Below are 19,148 nucleotides of genomic sequence, written 5' to 3'. Positions count from 1 at the left end.
CCTTGCCAGCCCCTGAGTTAGACACCGTGCATGTTAACCCCGTAGCTTGTAGAAGCGCTGAGAGTTAGCATAGATCCCATCAGTGGTTCTCGAACTTGAGTGAGTGTGAGAATCACGTGGAAGGCTTTTGAAAGCACCGAGTGCCTGCTCTCACCCTTCCACTGTCTGATTCTGTGGGTCCAGGGTTGGGCCTGAAGATCTGCGTTTGAATGAGTTCCCGGGTGGCAGTGAAGCTGCTGGTCTGGGACCATGCTTACAGGAGTCCTGTGTGTGTGTGCGTGTTAGGTCTCTTCAGTCGTGTCCAACTCTTTGCGACCCTGTAGACGGTAGCCCACCAGGCTCCTCTGTCCATGGGATTCTCCAGCAAGAATACTGGAATGGGTTGCCATGCCCTCCTCCAGGGGATCTTTGAACCCATGTCTCTTAAGTCTCCTGCCATGGCAAGTGGGTTCTTTACCACTAGTGCCCCCTGGGAAGCCCACTGGAGTCACAGAAGTCTGAATAAAGAGAGACACTGAAAGCTCCTTTCCTGGCTCTGCTGTGACTCTCTTGCTGGAAGATCGTGGGTGAAGATGTCATTTCCTGACCTGTAAAGTTAAGAAGGACATGACAATCCACTCCAGTATTCTTACCTGGAGAACCCCAGGGACAGAGGAGCCTGGCAGGCTACAGTTCATGGGGTCGCACAGAGTCAGACACAACTGAGCGACTAACAGCAGAAAGTTAAGAAACTGACCTGAAGCTGATTTCCCAGCTGGTGTCTCAGGACACTGATTCCCGCAGTCCTGAGGAAGGCTGGGTGGGTCACTGAGCCAGTATCCTCCTGCCCTGAGCATCCGCCTTCATTTATTCCAGAAAGCTTTACCAATACCGTCATTTTCTATGTGTGCTATAACACGTAAAAGATTGGGAAGTGTTGGACCAGAGGAATTTTAAGGTCTTTTTGGCTCTGAAGTAGTATGGGTTTCGAGGTTTTGATTGATGAACACCTCCGTCTGAAACAGATATTGATCACTATCCTCTGAATGTGCAGTTAGCCCCTGCCATGCATATACAGTGCTTGCCTTTCTTTTTTTGACTCAGATTCTGCAGATTTTCCTCATACTGAGATCAGGTGTCTGATCGCCTCTTTTGAAGCACATGAATTTGACGTTTGCTCAGCCCTTACTTGGCACTTCCTCAGTGCTGGGGCCTGCCTGGGGTTTATGCCTTCTGCTCTTCAATAACCTCATCTATATTCTCCAACAGTGATGGGGCTGAAAAGCGAGGCCGTGTTATCTTTCCATCTCCTCTTCCTCCTCTATGCTCCAACAGAGAGAAAAATCAGAGACAGCTGTCAAGAGACAAGAAATCGTTTCCTCCCATCTTAAAGTTCTCTCTGGCATGTCGTAACTTGGTAAATATTGATGGAGTGAATGCATAAACAGATGGCATAGTGTGGTATATACAGAGCAATAAATGATCAAGCAGCAATACTGACTACTGTCTACAATGCAGGCTCTCTCTGTGTGTGTATGTGTATGGATGTGCATCATGCATGTACAAATATATACATACATACCTATTCACATACACATATTTTGTTAAAGACACTATTGTGCTGAATCTACTTCACAGTTATTTCCGTGTGTTTCAGCATGTACTGAATACCTATTAGGGTCAAGTTTATGTATGATGTCATATATAGGAAGGTTAGACACAGCTCTTATTTTCAGGGAGCTTACACTTTTGCTCTATAATTATTCTTGGGAAAACTAGCTGAGAGAGGAGGCAGGTGAAAACTCTTTATTGAGGAACCATCTTTTGTGGTAGAACGGGGTTATGGTCTTTCTGTCTAGGGCCCCCAAATGATATCAGAATGGAACCAATTTGTTACATGGTGAGCATGAGTCATTGCCGAGTGATGTGGGCTCTGTGAATTCCAGAGGCCGCACAGCTAGAAGAGAATCGCTGAGAGCAGAAAGCCAAGGCTTGCAGAAAGCCTGCTCCAGAAGCAGCTGAACAATCAAAGGTACACGGCATACCTTTCTGGGCTGAAAAGCTCTTTGGTTTTGTTGTTTATGCGGGTTCAAAAGGCCATTTCTAACTTGTGGCGTTACAGCTTCACTCTCATAGGGATTTGCACGTTGGTTTTCTGGTACTAAGTATCTGATTTGCCACTCAGTGATGTTTTGTTTTTTGGTTTTTTTTTTGAGATGGTTATTTGGCCTGTTAAAGTATTGTTTATTTCTTTATTTCAATACTCACTTCAATTTTTAAATACTTCGTATCACTGAGGTACCTTTGATTTATAGCATTATGTAAGTTTCATTTACAGCAGTCTGTCTCTGCTACTGTACACCCTGCAAGGTGGTGATGGTGATTCAGTTCTGAAATTGTGTCTGACTCTTGCGGCCCCGCGGACTGTAGCCCGCCAGGCTCCTCTGTCCGTGGAATTTGCCAGGCAAGAATATTAGAGTGGGTTGCCATTTCCTACTCCAGGGGATCTTTCCGACCCAGGAATTGAACCCGCGTCTCCTGCATTGGCAGGAGGATTCTGTACCACTGTGCCACCTAATACACTACTGTTTTCTAAAGTTTTCACACACATGATTTCATTTCATCCCATAATAACCCCTTTTTAAAATACCTTATCCCTATGTAGCCTCTCCCTCTTTCTTTCTCCTAACTGGTAACCTCTTATTTGTTCTCTCTTTTGTTTGTGAGTCTGCTTTTTTTTTTTTCTCATTTTACTCATTAATTTGCTATCAAACAGTATTTGTCTGACTGATTTCATGCAGCACAAGTCCATCCATGTTGCTGCAGATGGCAAAATATCACTCTTTTCTATACCTGAGTAGTATTACATTGTATATACATACCACACCTTCTTTTTTTTTTCTTTCTTCCAATTTCTTTTCTTTTTTTCATCTATTTCCATTAGTTGGAGGCTAATCACTTCACAACATTGTAGTGGGTTTTGTCATACATTGACATGAATCAGCCATGGATTTACATGTATTCCCCATCCCGATCCCCCCTCCCACCTCCCTCTCTACCCGATCCCTCTGGGTCTTCCCAGTGCACCAGGCCCGAGCACTTGTCTCATGCATCCAACCTGGGCTGGTGATCTGTTTCACCATAGATAATATACATGTTTCGATGCTGTTCTCTCGAAACATCCCACCCTCGCCTTCTCCCACAGAGTCTAAAAGTCTGTTCTGTACATCTGTGTCTCTTTTTCTGTTTTGCATATAGGGTTATCATTACCATGTTTCTAAATTCCATATATATGTGTTAGCATGCTGTAATGTTTTTTATCTTTCTGGCTTACTTCACTCTGTATAATGGGCTCCAGTTTCATCCATCTCATTAGAACTGATTCAGATGAATTCTTTTTAATGGCTGAGTAATATTCCATTGTGTATATGTACCACAGCTTCCTTATCCATTCGTCTGCTGATGGGCATCTAGGTTGCTTCCATGTCCTGGCTATTATAAACAGTGCTGCGATGAACATTGGGGTGCACATGTCTCTTTCAGATCTGGTTTCCTCAGTGTGTATGCCCAAGAGTGGTATTGCTGGGTCATGTGGCAGTTCTATTTCCAGTTTTTTAAGGAATCGCCACACTGTTCTCCATAGTGGCTGTACTAGTTTGCATTCCCACCAACAGTGTAAGAGGGTTCCCTTTTCTCCACACCCTCTCCAGCATTTATTGCTTGTAGATTTTTGGATAGCAGCCATCCTGACTGGCGTGTAATGGTACCTCATTGAGGTTTTGATTTGCATTTCTCTGATAATGAGTGATGTTGAGCATCTTTTCATGTGTTTGTTAGCCATCTGTATGTCTTCTTTGGAGAAATGTCTGTTTAGTTCTTTGGCCCATTTTTTGATTGGGTCATTTATTTTTCTGGAATTGAGCTTCAGGAGTTGCTTGTATATTTTTGAGATTAATCCTTTGTCTGTTGCTTCATTTGCTATTATTTTCTCCTATTCTGAAGGCTGTCTTTTCACCTTGCTTATAGTTTCCTTTGTTGTGCAAAAGCTTTTAAGTTTCATTAGGTCCCATTTGTTTATTTTTGCATTTATTTCCAATATTCTGGGAGGTGGGTCATAGAGGATCCTGCTGTGATTTATGTCGCAGAGTGTTTTGCCTATGTTCTCCTCTAGGAGTTTTATAGTTTCTGGTCTTACATTTAGATCTTTAATCCATTTTGAGTTTATTTTCGCATACCACACCTTCTTTATCCATTCATCTGTTGATGGACACTTAGGTTGCTTCCATGCCTTGGCAATTGTGAAAAATGCTGCTCTGAACATTGAGGTGCATGTATCTTTTAGAATTGGTGTTTTTGCTCTATTTGCAGTTCCTTGCATTGTTGAGATGTAATGGCGAGTCTTCCTAAAGCTTTGTTAAACATAACACATGCACACAATTGTTTTTTAGCGGTGGTGGTTTTGTCTATAACTAGCCAAGTGCTGCATTCCATGGATGGTTCTTTATGGTACAGAAGAGAGAGAGCATGGACAGGGGTCAAGAATTTCCAAAGTGGAATGAATTCACAGGTGAGGGGATCTCAGACCAGAGGTGGATCTGGAGACTCTGAGCCCCTCTGACATCTGCTAATACCTTGGCAAGAGCATTACACTTTGACCAGGAACAAGAGTTCATGGCAGTTTCCCCCACATCTTGGAAAGGGAGTGGTGGTTATCACAGCCAACACTCAAGTTTCAACTAGAGATACAGAATTTGCACTCTACCTCCTTTGCCATGCGGGTGTCTGATGTAACAATTACTCAGTGATATCGTATAGGATGAAATAAATGCCTTGACACAAAACTTAGATGCTCTGAAGCTGAGATACCAGATTGATCTGGAATGCATGATTTTTTGGACCATTTTTCACTTTTTTCTGCTCACACACATTTTGGAATGATGTGAGATCTAAATAAATAAATGAAGAAACAAATAAGAACAGTTACAAATTAGCTTCTTTTGAGACATTTACTTTGGCAGCCTCAGTTAATTGAGTGGCTTATGATGTGAATCCTCTGATCCTTGGCCAAAACACCCTGATTTTTGTCGCACTTGATTTATGGCGCTTTTAGATTAGTAAATATCTTTCACATTGGAAATTGCTGTGTTTGGCAATGCGCTGCTTAAGTATAAATTAGGAATTTGTTCCTATAAACTCGATCAAATGTCGGGGGAAGTTCCATAATTTGTCTTCTGAAAAGCAATACAGAATGTTTTTCTCCAGAGGTGTAAGGTGAAATCTTGCAACGGAACATTTTTTGAGGACCTACTGTGGGCAAAGAACTGGTCCAGGGGGTGAGGGAGAAACAAGATGCCTTAATTCTGTTCATGAGGTGGTAACTCAGAAACATACCCCCATAATGATAATCAGTAACACAACAGGTGTTGAGTCAAATGAATAGTAGAAGCATTAAATACTCATGTGTCTCAAGGGAGGTGAACAAAAAGGGGCCAGAGATACCTTTTAAGAGATTTTAATTATGGGACTTCCCTGGTGTAGCCAGTGATTAAGAATCTGCCTGCTAGTGCAGGGGACACGGGTTCGAGCCCTGGTCTGGGAATATCCTACGTGCTGTGGAGCAGCTAAGCCTGTGAGCCACAGCTACTGAGCCCAAGGGCCCTAGAGCCCGTGCTCCACAGCAAGGGAAGCCGCCACCATGAGAAGCCCGCACAACACGACAAAGAGTAGCTCCTGCTCACCACACCTAGAGAAAGTGCATGTGTAGCAACGAAGACCCAGTGCAGACAAATATGAATAAATAAAATTTTAAAAAGATTTGAATTATGAACTACATTATGAAAATTGCTTTTACTTTTAGAAGCTGTATTGGGTTAGAATGGCATCAATAAACTACATTTATATATATTTAAAGTATAAAATTTCATTTATTTTGGCATATGTATACAGCCATGAAACCATCATCAAAGTCAAGATAATAAATGTATTCATCTCCTCCAAGAGTTTCCTTATGCTTTTTTGGAGTTCCTCCCACTTACACCTTCCTACCTCCAGACAGTCACTTTCTGTCACTAGGGTTTGTGTTGCTATAAATTTGTGTCTTATCTTCTTCTCGGGCTTCCCTGGTGGCTCAGCTGGTAAAGAATCTGCCTGTAATGCGGGAGACCTGGGTTTGATCTCTGGGTTGGGAAGATCCCTTGGAGGAGGGCAAGGCAACCCACTCCAGTATTCTTGCCTGGAGAATCCCATGGACAGAGGAGCCTGGTGGGCTACAGTCCATGGGGTTGCAAAGAGTTGGATACGACTGAGTGACTAAGCAAACAGCACCCATCTTCTTTTAAACAGTACAATTATTTTGCAATTCCTCTCAGTTGTTGTATTTATCAATAGTTCATTCTTTTTTGTTGAATACACAGTTTGTTTATTCATCTGTCTATTGATGGACCTTTGAATTATTTCTAGTTTTTGGTTGGTACAAATAAAGAAGCTATGAATATTCATGTACAAGTCTTTGGAGGGGTACATATGCTCTGCTTTCTCTTAAGGACTGTGTTCTCTGAGGAGATGTATATTTTTATTTATCTTAGGTAACTATCATAGAAAGTTTAGTTGCTCAGTCGTGTCTGACTTTTCACGACCCCATGGACTGTAGCCTACTAGGCTCCTTCATCCATGGGATTTTCCAGGCAAGAGTACTGGATTGGGTTGCCATTTTCTTCTCCAGAGGATCTTCCCAACCCAGGGATTGAACCTGGGTCTCCCACATTGTAGGCAGACACTTTACCATCTGAGCCACCAGGGAAGTCTTGTAACTACCATATGGCTAGGTCAAGTGATCAGTGTCTGTTTAGTGGTGGCTTAGTGACCAAGTTTTGTCTGACTCTTGTGACTCCAAGGACTGATGGGCTCCTCTGTTCAGGGGATTTCCCAGGCAAGAATCCTGGAGTAGGTTGCCATTTTCTTCTCCAGGGGACCTTCCCGACCCAGGGATCAAACCTGGGTCTTCTGCAATGCAGGCAGATTCTTTACAGACTAAAATACCAGGGAAGCCCCAGTGTCTGTTTAAGAAATTATTAAACTGTTTTCCAAAATTTTCGTTTTCTAAAATGGTGGTAATATTTTGCACCTCCACCAGCAATGTATGAGAATTCCACTTGCTTCACATCCACCCCCACAGTGGATATGGCCAATCTTTTTAAATTTAGCCATTCTAATAGATATGTAGTTGTATCTAATTATGGCTTTAATTTGCATTTGCCTAATGACTAATGATGCTGAGCACTTTTTCTTGTGTTTATTTCAATCTGGATATCTTTTTTGGTCAAGTATGTATTCAGATCTTTTGTCCACTTTTTATTGGGTTATTTGTTTCATTATTGGTCCAAAAAGCTTTTTTATACATTCTAGATTCAAGCCCTTTATCTGATATGTAATGTGCATATATTTTCTTCCCAGTCTGTGACTTATCATTTTATTCTTTTAATAGTATTTTTTGAAGAACAAAAGGTTTTAAATTTTGATGAAGTCTGGTTTAGGAAGTTTTTGTCTATTGATCAAGCTTTTGGTATCATAGCTAAAAGATCTTTGGCTAACCCAAGATCACAAATTCTTTTCCCTATGTTTTCTTTTAGGAGTTTTATAGATTTAAGTTTTACATCAAGGGCTGTGATCCATTTTGAGTTATAAACTAAATTCTAAGAGGGGGAGGGAGATAATAACATATGTGGGAGCAAAGTGATAGAGGGTGATGCTTCCAGGTTGTGACGTGGGGACAGTGAGGTGACTGGCTCAGTGGGACTCAGACTGCATGTGCTCTTTGCACTGCATTCACATGGCTTCCTCTCCATGATCAGGTCAAGCTCCTTTTGCCTCAAGGCCTCGCGCATACTATTCTCTGGGCCTGGAAGGATCTTCCTCTCAGATCATGGATACCGAGCTTGGTCAATCCCCGTCTATCTTTTGACTCACAACTCAGATGTCCCTTACTCAAGCGTTGTCTGATTGTCCAGACCGTGGCTGCCACGTGGCACAACTCTGTTCTGGGTACACTCCATTCTGGAGTGGTGTGAAGTCACCTCTTAATTAGCTTAAAACCCTTGCTGTACATTTGAATGACACACACATTTATATGGCTGTGTCAGTATTTGATTACAGTCTCTTTCTCCACTAGACCCTAAGCCTCCTGAAGGGAAAGTCTGTGTCTTCTTTCTTTACTATTGAATCTCTTCTGGCTAGCACAGTGCTGGGCATGTACTAGATGCTCCATAAATATTTATTGAAGGAAAGAAGTAAAAAAAAAAAAAATGGGAGGGAGGAAGGAAGGAAAGAAGGATTGCACATGACACTAGGAATTAGAGTCAGATTGTTGAAAAATGCCCCTGTAAATAATGTGGAGCTTTATTCTAGGTAGTAGGGTTCTATTTGAAGTGTTTGAACAGGGAAAATGGCATGAATAATGCAATATTTTAGAGTCTTATTTAGCGGGTGGATTAAGGAATGAGAATGAGAAGAAAATTTCAGTAAAACCAAGAGGGCGTCTGAAATAGTTGGAGGAGCAGAGGGAGACATGAAGAGATGGATGAGACAGGTTTTACCTAAGGAATAATCTACAGGATATGTAGGCTGATTGGCGCTGGAAAGTGTAGAGTCAATGTTAACTCAGGTTAGGGAGTCCAGATAACTTAGAAATGCTGTTGTCACATTGGCTAAAACAGATATTGAGAACAGACAATTCTGTAGAGAATGTACGGGAAAACTATTAATATTTTTAGGAAACTTAAGTTTTAAAATATTGCTTATATTTTAAGCTTTTCTTGTCTCAAGTGAATTTTATCTTTCTGTAATTTTATGGTCTCTAGAATACATGTTTTGTTTTATGCCTGTAGCATCACTTCTATGTAAAATTACCTAGAATGGTGATTTATGGGTTCTATAAAAACGTTGTCTGTAGTTATCCTATTTGTTTTGTTAAACTGGTCAGCAGCGGGACAGAGATTGCATTCCATTGGGCTCCTAAGTCTGCGTTCTTTCCTTGACGCCTAAGAGCTGTCTCAGCAGTGGGTATTCTGGAGGCTGCTAGGGACACATCTTGTGCTGGTCCTTGATCTGCTTCTCTCCTCTCTGCTCCTTGGTGGGCTGCTCCAACCCAGTTGATAAGATTTTTAACTTCTCTACTGGATTGGGAGGAAGGGCTGCCTGTTGGGGGAGCTTTGTGACTCTGAAAAAAAATTCATCTGTAAAACAACGATACTAATAGTAGCATAGGGTTAAAATAAGACAGTCCACGTGAAATTGCCTGGAACATAGTGTGTAATTAATGTTATTTATTTTGGACTAAAATAACTACAGCCTGCCATAGAACTAAGAAGTTTGACAGCACTTAAATGTATGTGAGAATATGGATCAATAAGATCTTCCATCCACTGCTGATGGGAGGGTAATTTGGGAGAGTCCCTTTGCAAAACTATTTTTCATTGTCTTATACAATTGGAGCTTCATATACTCTAATCCAGAAATTCTAGAGTCCTTATGTACCCACCTAAATGAACTGTGGTGTGGAGAAGACCCTTGAGAGTTCCTTGGACTACAAGGAGATCAAATCAGTCAATCCTAAAGCAAATCAGTCCTGAATATTCATTGGAAGGACTGATGCTGAAGCTGAAATTCCAATACTTTGGCCACCTGATTCGAAGAACTGACTCACTGGAAAAGACCCTGATACTGGGAAAGATTGAAGGCAGGAGGAGAAGCGGATGACAGAGGATGAGATGGTTGGATGGCCTCACTGACTCGATGGACATGAGGTTGAGCAAGCTCCAGGAGTTGGTGATGGACAGGGAAGCCTGGTATGGTGCAGTCCATGGGGTTGCAAAGAGTTGGACACAACTGAGTGACTGAATTGAACTGAACTGAAATGCAACAACTCATGCCCACCATGTGTATAAGTATGTTCATATGTATATAGATGTTCTGTTTGTAAGAATAGTATGTTTTTATTATTTCATTCATATGTGGAATAAAAAACAAACAAAACAAAACTCATAGATAGAACAGAGTAGAAGGGGGCTGGTGGTTGAGTGAAATGGGTGAAAGGGATCAACTCTATGGTGATGGATGGTAACTAGACTCATGGGAGTGATCATTTGCAGGGCACATAGATACTGAATTCTAATGCTGCACATCTGAAACTTGGGGCTTCCCAGTTGGTGCAGTGGTAAAGAATCCGCCTGCCAATGCAGGAGATGCAAGAGACCCGGGTTCTCTCCCTGGGTCGGGAAGATCACCTAGAGGAGGAAATGGCAACCTGTTCCAGTATTCTTGCCTGGAAAATTCCATGGACAGAGGAGCCAGGCAGGCTATAGTATTTGGAGTCTCAAAGAGTTGGACATGATTGCGCACGCACACACACACACACACACACACACACACACACACACACACACACACACACACACACACACACACACACACACACCCCTGAAACTTATATTTTAAAAAAGAATGTTTCTTCATTAAGCATAAGGCCAGCTCTGGATTGAGACGGATTTCTTCTGTTATGTTAATAGAATATCCATCTATTTCTACTCGATTAAAAATATTGAGTAAGAGAAAAAGACTCTTGAGTAAGAAGGTATGTTGAATATATCAAACAGATTATCAGCATCACTCATGGAAATAATACAACTTTTATTCTTAGAATGTGGTATGGTGAAACATAGCAATAAAATTCTTTTAGTATTGATGTATTTTGCGTTTCTGGAATAAAGTCCATTAGGTCAGACGTGTCACCTATTAGAAGTGGATATCACTTGCTAATATTTTATTGAATATTTTTCTATTAGTATTCATATGTCAGTTTGATCTGTACTTGATCGTGCTGTACTTGACTTTTCGTTGCTGGATTTTGGTATCAATATTACTTCATTAGAAAATACTTAGAAGATTTCCCTCCTTTTTATGCTCTTGTTGTTGTTCAGTCACTAAGTCGTGTTGGACTCTGCAATCCCAGGGACTGTAGCACGCCAGACTCCATGGGCTTCTCCAGGCAAGAATAGTGGAGTGGGTTACTCTTTTCTTTTCCAGGGCATCTTCCCAGACTAGGGAATGAACCCATGTCTCTCGTGTCTCCTCCACTGGCAGGTGGATTCTTTACTGCTGAGCCACCAGGGAAGCTTTTCATGCTCTAGAATAGTTCAAATAATGTTGGAAGTGTGTGTTATTTGAAGATTTCTTAGAATTCTCCTGTGAAACCATTTGAGTCCACTACTTTAATATGACATTGATGAGAGAGAGTGCTCTGGCAAGTTTTTCCTATTTCTTCTATAGAAACTGGATCTGTTAAGACTTACTATCTTATTTGGAGCTGGTTTGGGAACATTGTACTTTTCTAAAAAATTATGCATTTTATCTCACTTTTCAGATTTATCTGCATATAGTTGGGCAAAGAAGCCTATACAGTTTTTGTAATTTTCTATCATTATGCTGACAGTCCCTGACTTAAAATGGTTCAACTGATGATTTTTCAACTTTACGATGGCACAAAAATGATACGCATTTCGTAGAAACTGTACTTTGAATGTTGTTCCTTTCCTGGTCTAGTGATGATGTGGTACAATCTTCTCTCATGATGCTGGGCAGCAGCCCAGGTCCCAGTTACCCACACGATCACTGGGGTCAGTGCTCACAACCTTTTGCATACACTGACAACTCTTCTCTATCCAGACAACCATTATGTTTTTCACTTTCAGTACAGTATTAAGTAAGGTACATGAGACATTCAATGCTTTATTGTAAAAGAGGATTTGCGTTGGGTGATTTTATCCAACTGTAGATTAATGTAAGTGTTCTGAGTACATTTAAGGTAGATTAGGCTGCACTCTGATGTTCGGTAGATTAGGTATATTAAATGCATTTTCAGTGTATGATATTTTAAACTTACAGTGGGTTTATTGGGATGTAACCCTGTTGCAAGTTGAGAACAATCTCTTATCTAGACTTATTTCTTTCTAATTCTTTAAAAAAATTTATGTTTTTGTGGTTTGTTCTACTTTTGCCTGTAGTTTTGTTGTTGTCGTTGTTGTATAAAAAAACACTCAAATCTCTGTAGTTTAAAGCAACAAACATTATTTTTTGCTCGTGGATCTATAAGTTAGCTGTAACTCCACTCAGATAGGCTGGATCACAGGGCTCCAAGCTCAAGGCCAGGAGGGGTTACTGTAAAATCACATGGCAAAGGAAGTGACTTCTAAAACTGAGTGGACTTGAAGAATTGAGAACAACGATTTATTCTACCACAGTCCACTCTTTTATCTATCTTTACTTCCGTCTCACATGCAGAATATACTTACTCATACTTGAGACATGCCAAAGTTTCATCCAGTTATGACACCTGGGCTCTCATTAATATTAGTTTTGAATTTGGTTCCTCTTGCCTAGGAGAATTGTAAATTATTTCCTCTTATCCATCCTGTATGCCACGATGGAGCACAGACAGGCTAACCTCCACAAGCACAGCCATGCAAACAGGGCATGAAAAGGAGCTACGTGACTGTCCCTGGTTTATGGCAGTACTCAAGTCTTATGGCAGAAGGCAATGGCACCCCACTCCAGCACTCTTGCCTGGAAAATCCCATGGACGGAGGAGCCTGGTAGGCTGCAGTCCATGGGGTCGCCAAGAATTGGACATGACTGAGCGACTTCACTTTCACTCTTCACTCTCATGCATTGGAGGAGGAAATGACAACCCACTCCAGGGTTCTTGCCTGGAGAATCCCAGGGATGGGGGAGCCTGGTGGGCTGCTGTCTATGGGGTCGCACAGAGTTGGACATGATTGAAGCGACTTAGCAGCAGCAGCAACAGCATGTCTTATGGACAGGTATTGCCTGGCTCCTTATCCTGGGAATAGAGCATTTTTCTTTACTAGCCTGAACTTTAACCCCACTTAGAGTAGGTCCTTATATTATAGTTCTCAGACTCTTGATGCTGCTCTCTAGAAGCTTCTTTCTTTACCATCATGTTCCTTAGCTACTTCTGAAGCCGGCACTAAAGAATAAGCTGTCTTAGCCTGATTCCTGCCAATAGAAAGTTGGAGAGAACAAAGGTCTTATATCTTAAATAATTATAGTCTTAACTCTGGCTGGCAGAGCTTTTGACAATTTAGTTCAATAAAAATCTAAAAAGAAGACAATACAGAAACATGTACTTATCACAGTCTAATAATACTAGTACATAGTTAAACACTCAAAAGAAAAAAAGCCTCTATCAATTGGAAAATTTTAATTCCCTCTTAAAGAATTTTTAGCTCAAAGATGTGAAATCAAAACCAAATTTTAGAACATCTAGAAAAATGTTAATAAAGGCGGTATATGAAAGAACCCATGGATTCTACCTACAGGTTCCCCAGTAGATCTTTTTACCTGCATAAAATGGCTCCTAAAAAGCCTGTCGACATGGCCTTTTGATTTTTCCTTTGTGTGTGTGTGTTTAGTCACTTCAGTTGTGTCTGACTCTTTGTGACCCTACAGACTGCAGCCCACCAGGCTCCTCTGTCCATGGGATTCTCCAGGCAGAAATCCTGGAGTGGGTTGCCATGCCCTCCTCCAGGGGATCCTCCCGACCCAGGGATCCAACTCACATCTTATGTCTCCGGCATTGGCAGGTAGGTTCTTTACCACTGGTGCCACCTGGGAAGCCCTTTTCCAGAGTATGTCTCATTCTAGAAAGAGAAGCATAACTAAAAAAGGAGTGTAAGTGTGATTAGCAACAAAACAGGAATCAAATATTTAGAAAAATCATGAAGATTTTGAGAGACTTGATTATGTTTTACATTCTATGAATATTTATTCTATGTTTTTTTGGTACATGAATATTAGAAACTATTGTGCCTTCTTCTCAGAGTGCCTGTCTTATTCTCAGTGAGTCCTTTTTGCCCCAAATTTAATCTTATTTTCAGCCACATACAAAGTTGAAATTGTGACCCTCTCCTCCACTTTGGCTTTTGCGTTTTCTTAGTCTTTTGTTCTTTAACACATGTTCCTGCTTGAACCCTGCTTTGGCAGCCTTTCCATCTATTCAGTGGTGTGGAGTTTTCTCTTGCCTGCTTTCACCAAAATCAGTGTTTGCATTTCTTATGTCTCATTCTCCTTGTGGTTTTCAGGTGATTTCTAAGAGGATCAGAGGATATTTTGACCTTAAGCCACCATCTTTAAACTGAAAGTTCAGCTTCAAAATTATAAAGACAGGTGGAATTTATGATGTATTACAACATGCTGATGCTAGTTTTGATAACAATGTCAAGAGCAGCATAATGAGCAAATTTCTGCCCTCATAGCTCAGTTAGTAAAGAATCCGCCTGCAATACAGGAGACCCTGGTTCTATTTTTGGGTTGGGAAGATCCGTTGAAGAAGGGATAGGCTACTCACTCCAGTATTCTTGGGCTTCCCTTGTAACTCAGCTGGTAAAGAATCCATCCTCAATGTGGGAGACCTGGGTTCAATCCCTGGATTGGGAAGAGCCCCTGGAGAAGGGAATGACTAACCACTCCAGTATTCTGGCCTGGAAAATCCCATGGATTGGCTAGTCCATGGGGTCACAAACAGTTGGACATGACTGAGTGACTTTCAGTTTCAGAAAAGAGACAAGTATCAAAACAACCATTTATAGATTTTTTTTAAACCAAAAAACTACCAAATAATTTTAAAATTGCATATGTAATATCCCCAAAGAAATTTTTCCAATGTCCTATCGTGGTTTAGTCACTAAGTTGTATTCAACTCTTGCGACCCCATGGACTGTAGCCTGCCAGGCTCCTCTGTCCATGGGATTTCCCAGGCAAGAATAGTGGAGTGGGTTGCCATTTCCTCCTCCAGGGGTTCCTCTCCACCCAGGGGTCGAACCTGGGGTTCCTGCAATGCAGGCAGATTCTTTACCAACTGAGCTACCAGGGAATCCCAATGTCCTATACCGTGCTTCAAATGTTCATTCCTCTTGCAATTTTAAAATGCATTATGTAACAGATAATATAAATAGTATGTGGAAGAACTTCCATGGTATTGAAGTAAATTGAAACCAATTTAATGTGAATGGGTCCTGGTTTGCCTTGCTTAATCAACCTAGATAGAACTTGAAAGTTTTATATCATGGATGTTAATTTGCACCATGAATGCTAGTTGATTAACTGAGAAGTTTGTGGTAATTGTTTATAAAAGGTTGGGCATTAGCTTTTCATCAAGAATTACCTCCTTGATTAAACTATTGTTATTAAGGAGGAAATAAGACTGGACCCCAGTCATTTGAATCTAAAAACTGTAACTCTGTAGGTACATTAGCAGTTTCTTTAATTATGCTGTTTTATTAAAATATCACTTTTGTGCTGGAAAAAAGAACACTCTTGAAAGAATTTTTATCTTCAAATGTTTTTCTTCTTACTTAGAATTTTGGAGTAAGATTTTTAGGAGTTTTTCTCTCTCTCTCACTATTCAAAGGAGAAAAATCTTTTGCTTCTTGTGGCTGAAAATAAAGGGTGTCATGTTATATCTTATTAAAAGGAGCCTCTGAAATTGGCATTTGTATTTGTTTCATTCGAGGATACTTCTGCTCACTGCGAGTTTAAGTGCAAAACGAACAAAGGAAACAACCACCACCATCTCCAAATCTTAATGTGTTGGTTTTAAATATGTACACAGATTCTTTGATATTTCTCCCTTCAAGAAATGGAGCTTAATTTCTCTCCTGCGTGTGGGCTGCACTATGTTCTTGCATAGTGTAAGACACCATGTATTGTATTCTTGTAATGAGTAGGATATGGTGGAAGTGATGGTGTTTGAATTCTGAAACTAGGGAAAAAAGAATCATTATGGACTTTTCTTTGATGTCTGTTTTGGCTCAGTCACTCTCAGGGGGAAGCCAGCTGGCATGTTGTAAAGACATTCAGTCCCGTGGATTGTTCATGTGGCAAGGCCCTGTGGTCCCCTGACAACAGCAAGGAATGAAGTCTTCTTCCAACAGACTGGAGAGTGAACCACCTTGGAAGCAGATTCTTCAGCCCCTGAGTCTTGGGGTTACTGCAGGCCCAGCCAGTATCTTGACTGTAGTCTCATGAGACAGTCTTCTATGGGATCTCATCTGGCTAAACCACACCTGAATTCCTGAGTGACAGAAACTATGAGATAATACGTATTCGTTCTTTCAAACTGATAAGTTTTTGGATGATGTGCTACGCAGCAATAGAAAGCTAGGACACTTCGATGTGATCCATTTCACTCTCTCTGTAAGGACACGCTGACACAACCTCTGTGCCCACATTCCTTCGAATTCAAAGCAACCAGCTTAATACCTATCACTTGTTTGCTTTTATTTCAATTTCCTGTTCTGTTTTCAATAATCTTGATATCCCCACAACTCCTTAACTGTTGGAGAAAGATGAAAGAAAAATATGCAAACTTCAGTATTTTCTGGGCTTAATGGAAGAAAAAGACTAAGATGTTTTTGCCAATTGAATTGTACCTCTTGTCCAAATAGAGACCATTAGAAGCCTCAAGACTTTCTAGAAAACAGGTGATTGAGATGGAAATTCTCCGTTCCTAAAAGTGCTGTCAAGTAGAAATCAACAATAACAGTAATAACAACAACGAATTCTGCAGACTTATCTCATATACTACTTCATATAGACCTGGAGAGTAAGTGAGGTAATAGTTGTAACTTGGTATAGCAGACCAAGGGAAGTCTCAGGATTTGAGACGGTGGGCAAAGATAATGAAAAGTAAATGATGATATAAAGGCACAGTGGATTAATGGTTACCCTATCCAGCTCTCTGCACTAATGCAAGTCATTGTACCTGGAGCTTCATTGGATTTATAGACCAACTGAAATCTAAACCCACTTCCTGCCAGAAGGAGGGAGATTTTGGTTGATGAATGTTCGATGATCAAACAATTTCTTGCACCTTATATCCGCCTGAGGCTGACTGATGAAGAATTGATGGTTTTGAACTGTGGTGCTGGAGAAGACTCTTGAATGTTCCTTGGACTACAAGGAGATCAAACCAGTCAATCCTAAAGGAAATCAACCCTGAATATTCATTGGAAGGACTGATGCTGAAGCTCCAATACTTTGGCTACCCGATGCACAGAGCCGACTCATTGGAAAAGACCCTGATGCTGGGAAAGATTGAGGGCAAGAGCAGAAGGGGGTGACAGAGGATGAGATGATGGTTGAATGGCATTACCGACTCAATCGACATGAATTTGAACAAACTTTGGGAGATGGTGAAGGACAGGGAAGCCTGATGTGCTGCAGTCCGTGGAGGTGCAAAGAGTTGGACAAGACTCAGCAACTGAATAACAACAACCTTATTAGGAGCTAGAAAAGTCCTTCTCCTCAAAGTATCTCCTCTCCTGGAAACTTGCCATTTTGAATTTTACTTCAGCAGTCACTAGAAGCGAGGCCTGGCCCCAAAAGATCTACACAGATAGTATCAGTGGAATTGGTGCATTCTGATGGATGATCAGAATGTATCATTTAAGAACAGTTTATTTCTTCAGAAAATATATCTTTCCACTTCACCTCATAAAACTGTTGTGAGGAAAAAAATTAGTCCATGTAATTAGTTCATGGAACAAACTGTCCTTAGAGGGAGTAAATCATGAAGAAGCTTTTTAATTTCTTTCTCTTTTGCTACCATCTTTCAACAGCGCTGTGTTGAATCTCTCTCTTCTATCTTTTAGCCACACTTTGAGCTGAGCTCATTGCTTTCCTAGTTACTTACAGACTTTGTTTTCATATATCATTATTTCATTTTATTTTTCTGTTAACCACAAGTTTATTACTTTAGAGAGGTTACATTTCAGTTTAAACATGTTTTAATTATGGTAAAATATCCAGGTGGCTCAGATGGTAAAGAATCTGCCTGCAATGTGGGAGACCTGCGTTCAATTCCTGGGTAGGGAAGATCCCCTGGAGGAGGTCATGGCAATCCACTCCAATCTTCTTGCCTGGATAATCCCAGGGACAGAGGAGCCTGGTTTGCTACAGTCCATGGGGACAAAGTGTTGGATACGACCGAGCAACTGAGTGCAGCACAACACATATGCACATAAAATTTACCATTTTGACTCTTTTTTTTGGCTGCTTGTAGAATCTCAGTTCCCCAACCAGGGATCAAACAGGTTATAGCAGTGATAGCCCAGAATCCTAACCACTAGGCCACCAGGGGGACTTCCCCATCTTGACCATTTTAAAGTGTACAGTTCAATGGTATTAAGTACATTCATATTATTGTACAGCCCTCACCACCATCCATCTCCAGAACTCTCTTCATCTTGCAAAACTGAAGCTCTGTACTCATTAAATAATAGCTCCCACCCCCCTCCCTCAAGGCCCTGGCGACCACCATTCTTTTTTCTGTCTCTATGATTTTGACTACTCTAGGCATCTCCTATAAGTGGAATGATGCAGTACTTGCCTTCTTGTGACTGACTTATTTCACTTAAAATAATATGCTCAAGCTTCATCCCTGTTGGAACATGTGTCAGAATTTCCTTCCTCCTTAAGGCTGAATAATATATCATTGTCTGTAGGTACCACGTATTGTTTCTCCATTCATCTGTTGATGAACATTTGGATTGCTTCCAGCTTTTGGCTATTGTGAATAATGTTGCTCTGAACATGGGTGCACAAATATCTCTTCAAGACCATGCTTTCAATTTGGGGGGTATATTCCTGGAAATGAAATTGCCCAATCATATGTAATTGTATTTTAGTTTTTTCGAGGCACTACCATCCTATTTTCATCAGTGGGAGCAACATTTTACATTCTCACCAATAACATACAAGGGTTGCAGTTTCTCCGTGTCCTTGCCTACATTTATTATTATTATTATTATTATTTTTTTTTTTTAATTTTCACCATCCAAATGGCTGTGAGATGCTGTCTCTTTGTGGTTCAGCTTTATTTTAAACATATTAAAATACTGATCATAATCAGTTTAATGTCAAAACTCCAAGGACTCAGTCGATGTCCACCCCCGAAAAGACATCAGCCGCAGATTAGAGCAGCGCTAGTCAGGTGAGACTGCCCCTGCTCCTTTCTTATCCTCTCTCTTTTCCCTCCTCCAAGCACAGTTAGAGGCGTGAGGTGATGAAGAAGAAAAAGGTGGAGAAACAGCAACAAA

This window comes from Cervus elaphus, chromosome 30 (genome assembly GCF_910594005.1).
Source record: "Cervus elaphus chromosome 30, mCerEla1.1, whole genome shotgun sequence".
Classification (NCBI taxonomy): Eukaryota; Metazoa; Chordata; class Mammalia; order Artiodactyla; family Cervidae; genus Cervus; species Cervus elaphus.
The sequence above is the reverse complement of the archived record's forward strand: the minus strand, read 5'-3'. Positions refer to the sequence as shown.